The sequence below is a fragment of the Ziziphus jujuba genome, chromosome 7 (genome assembly GCF_031755915.1).
Source record: "Ziziphus jujuba cultivar Dongzao chromosome 7, ASM3175591v1".
In the NCBI taxonomy this organism is placed as follows: domain Eukaryota; kingdom Viridiplantae; phylum Streptophyta; class Magnoliopsida; order Rosales; family Rhamnaceae; genus Ziziphus; species Ziziphus jujuba.
In genome coordinates, this window is record NC_083385.1 from 17428771 (window position 1) to 17433866 (window position 5096).

Below are 5096 nucleotides of genomic sequence, written 5' to 3' on the forward strand. Positions count from 1 at the left end.
TATTTATTTTTAATTAGTGTATCATATAGCACCAGTATTTCAGATCAGTATTATATTATATCATGTAGGTTTGCCACGATACTTTTAGTACACTAAAGGTCGTGAGGTTGGATTTATTCCACGTGAGATTGGATTCATTGCACTAGTTTATTATTGCCACGATACATTTTGTATATTAAAGATCATGAGGTCAGGGTCACCCCACAAGTTTATAGTGCCACGTCCCCTTAGGATACTAAAGTGGAGTTTGGTTCACAAGATAGGTTCGGATCGGACTGGATCGGACAGGACAGGTCCGTATCGAATGAGATCGGACATGATAGAATAGTGTAGTACTGTGTTTGGCATAATTTCGATCTGAATAATGGACTAATTGTCCCATGTTTTGTGCAGAGTCGGACTGGATTAGACTATTTTGTAATTATAGTTTTAGTTTTTTTAAAAATGAAAAATTTTAAAATTATATTTATATTTTTAGAAAAAAAATATTATATTTAATTAAAGTTGTAAATTTATTTATTTATATTTACATGCAAATTTTAATTTTTTTTTAACACCCACAAATTAAATTAATATATAATTTTAGAAATAAATTAAAATAAAATTATAACATTTTGCATATTTAGGTTCCACTTTAGAATCCAAATAAACTAAAGCAGAAAATTTTTGTCCATATGAATGAAGGTGTATCATTAACGACTTCGCAACCATGAAAGCTCAAAATCTAATTTATTCCTTCTATCTTTTCACCAAGATAAATGAACGTCCACCAAGCAGCCACATTACAAAATTTTCCTAAAATTTGAGATTTTCCTGATACCATAAAACCAGCTACAACAAAACCAAGGATATAAAACCATTGCAGAAAATTTTTACTCCATAATTGCAACTCCCCCAGCAGCCTTTTTCTTCTTTATCATTTCATTTGCTTCTTCTTTAGTAACTCCTTGCTTAAGCAAAATAGGTGCCTTCTCAACTAGCTCTTTAGCTTCCTTCAGTCTTAGATTGGTAAAGGCCCTTCTTTAATCACCTTGATTTTTGCAGAATGTCAAACTTCTCCAAATTCACATCAAAAGCTATCTTCTCTGCCTTCTTCTCTTCAGCCTTTGAACCAGCAGTGCAATAATCCTCATCGTTTTGTGTATCAGTGAAGATATAGACTGCTAGAAACGTTGTTATCTGCCTTTAAACAAAGCAGTTGCAGCATGTGGCTATTATTTACTACAACTCGAACTGCATGGACTATGGACTATGTTATCTGGAAAATTTAAAACAAATATATCAAATGTGTAATTAAAATATGTCACTTCAAAGAGGCTACACTGATTGCAAAGTGTGCCATAATATATAGAAGAATTATCCCAATCAAAAGAGAGTGATAAAACATAGATCAGAAGCATATCATTGTGACCAATGGGTCCCACATCTACCTTACAGCTTCAATATAGCATTTGATAAATCCTAGCACAGATGCAAAACTACTTTGAATCCAGTTATCCTCTACATCTTAATTGCCAACATCACATCCCCAAAAGGACTCATTATCAATAGCATCAGTTCTTGATAGCATATTGGAACCTCGAATACAAAATGCACTAATACAGATGAAAATCTGACATGTTAAAACATTTTGTTCCAAAAATGCCTTTCAAAAATGCACAACCAAATTCACAATCTTTCAATGTATTCAGCCCATCACCCACCACAAAAGTAAACACATTCATACATGCGTGTTGCACAACACAGTAGAACAACAACTGTCAAATATCATAGTATTTCTTTTTTTTCCCCACAACACAAAAAACAAAGCTAAAAAACCTCCTTTCTTTCTAGATCAAAATTTCTTCAAAAAAAAAAAAAAAAAAAACAGAATCTTCAAATACACCAAAACAGCACAGCAATCATCAAAATCAAATAAACCCATTACGAGAACAAAGAAAGATTTTTAGCCTTCATGAGAAAAACGCTTAAAAGCCTCGAGAGAGGAGAATAGGAATAACCCCAGCTTCCCACTATGTGCTCCTCTCTCTCTCTCTCTCTCTCTCTCTCTCTCTCTCTATGTTGTAATCCCATGTACATATATAAAGAAGGTGTGTGAGTCACTGCAATTTGCGTGAGAGTGGTCTTTGTGTTGTGTGTGTCGGTCTGTGGCAATTCAAGGACAAGGAGGACACAGATGAAGGGAAAAGAGGAGGGAATTGTGGGCGTCTTCATACATGGTGCAGGTGATTGAATACAAGCCCTAATTTCGATAAATCAAAATACAGACATTGGAGAGAACACGAAGAAGAAGAAATCATACTAACTGGCCGTGTTTCTTCCTCGGAGAGATGTAGAGGTCTAGCGAGGCCTCGAACGTTCACCGGGGAAGAGATGCTTCGATTGTTGAGATGATCTGGTGGACCTGCTTTGGCGAGAGATACCAGCGAAAGACACCAGCGAGAGAGAGGAGAATGGGACGATGAGTTTGGGACAAAACTGACCTAGGTTGAAAACAGGTCAGTTTAGTCCTGCTGAAGTGGGACTCTTTCACTATATAGGTCAAGTTGTCCCATTCTCTAAATGTTGCTACCAAACACCGGACTAGGACACAATCTTGTCCTAACCTGTCTAATTCGGTGAAACAAACACGGCCTAAGGGTCATGAGGTGGGTTTATCCCACAGGTTTCATTTCTTTTTTTGTATAGTGTTATTCCGGTACGCCGTGCACCACTTGGCAACGCTAGGTATATTGTATGGTACATTATTTATGTTTCTGGTTATATTATTAATTTTTACGATATTTATGGTTTTTATTGCACTTCATAATTATTTTGGGGAAATGTATTTATATTACTTTATGCTCAATATTTATATTATGATTAAAACAGTTTATAATATTTTAATGATCATTCACTTTATATTATTTAAGCATCGATTTTATGATATTAATTTAGGATACAAGTTTGGATCTTATAAAATTATTTTTAAACGGAAAACCTTTCAAAATAGTGGAATGAGAGGTTTTGAAAGAAAATTTTATAAAAATAAAGTATTATTTTTCTATTGTACTATGCCACTAATTGAGATATCTTTATCTCCAATTTTATTTGTTTTTAAGTTTTTTCCCCTATGTCCAGACAATTAGTTGACAGTCTACCTTGGGCATCACCAATTATTCCATGCTTCCCACAACAGCAACCGTATTTATCTTTATTTTTCTAAACTTATTTGTATCAGTTTTAATACTATTCTAATACTCTAATTTAAATATTGGATACAGTTTTGACCATATTATGTATATGTAGCTATGGCCTGTAGTATGACATACTGTAGTTGTGGATTTATATGCTGTTATGATTCTATCTTTATACTGAGGTATTATTTGTTATGGCATGTGTTGTTTGTTTGCGGTTTAAGTGATGTTCCATTGGGTATTCTCTAAGACTTACTTAGTGGAAATTTACCAGGCAGGACCACCCGAGAGATCCTAGGAGGGTTCCAGGGCCGAGTCCTATCATTAAATATGCTAAGGAGACAGTAATCCAAGGATGGGTGACCTCCTGGGAAACTCTGACAAAAAATCTCATAGTGAGTGCCGTGGCTAGATTGGGAAGCTTTGAACAAAAAACTCCATAGCGAATATGGTGACTAAATTGGGAACAACATTGACAGAGAGTGACAAGTTGGCCAATATGATAAGCCTCCTTAGCCATAAATTCACCTTTAGAATCCTTTTTCTTAACTAACTACAAATTTTTGCCTAAGGGCATAACTCTGAATTGAGCCGCCCATGAGAACTTTAACTATGGCATATCATGATTATTATAATAATTCATGGTATGCGAAACAAGTCCACATTTATAATAGAAATTAGGAAGTCTTTTGTATTTAAATTGAATCCAATTTAAGCATTCTTTATCCCTCATGTAAAAGGAAAACAACAGGTAATGGGTGGCATACATCTACCTCCACCTTCATTACAAGATCGCTAGATTGAAAAGCCCCAAAATCCAAGTCTTCAAGCGTACCAAACGTGTCGGTAACTTTATTGGCATTTTCTTTTGCTGACATGCATGCAAGCAAAATGCTATTAGCAGAAATAAATAGCTCATTTGGCGATGAGGAGCCTTTACCTCTGAAAGCTGAAATAAGGCAGTGCCTCGATTGTTCTAGAGAGAAAGATCATGGCGACCCAGAACCGATAACTTGATTGGCCAAATGAGCTAGGGACTGCATCTTCTAATATGTCTTTTAATGTGGGTCAGACTTTTAGTCTAGGTTGAAATCCCAATAGGTTTGTATCTAATTGAAAGAAATGGACTAGGGCTAAAGGAAAAGTGTCAATGACCAAGCTTTTTGCTTATGGTAAACCGAATGCTTCTGACTTATGTTTTCCTAACAATGACAAGAAACTAGGAGCTGATATTGTTGAGGAAATTTCTAAATCTTTTAAGGTGATGGGGTCTTATGGTCAGGCCCATGTAAGCAATGAAAATTATAAGCTTAAATGTTTGCAGGCTTGGGCCCCCACAGGCATTTAAGGCCTTCAGTAGATTGCTTAAGGTGGAAGGTCTTGACATGGTCTTTTTAATGGAGACAAAGCTTCATGTTAAAAATCTTGAAAGATTTCAATTAAGGTTACAAATGGTGGGTTGTTTTGGAGTAGATAGGAAAGGTTTAAACGGTGGCTTAGCTTTATTTTGGAAGGAATAGGTCCCTATTACTGTTCTTTCCTTTAATTAATGATTCATTTCGTTTCACAGGTTTTATTAAAATCCTAAGGCTTCTTTAAGGGATGATTCTTTGGAACTTTTGAAACATTTGTCTCAAATGAATAGAATGGATTGGTTGGTGTTAGGAGATTTTAGTGAAACACTTTGTCAACAGGAAAAAATGGGGGGTGGTCTTTATCCAAGGCATCAAATGGAAAAATTTCAAGATGCTGCGAATTTTTATGGTCTTAAGATTATTTTGAATATGGGCCATTACTCTGTTTGGAATAATAGATTGGTTGATGGAAGTAATGTGAAGGCTCATTTGGATAAAGGGTTTTTATGTGGGAATGCATGGCCTCACTTGCCTAGGGCTACAATTTAGCATGCCTTGGACATGG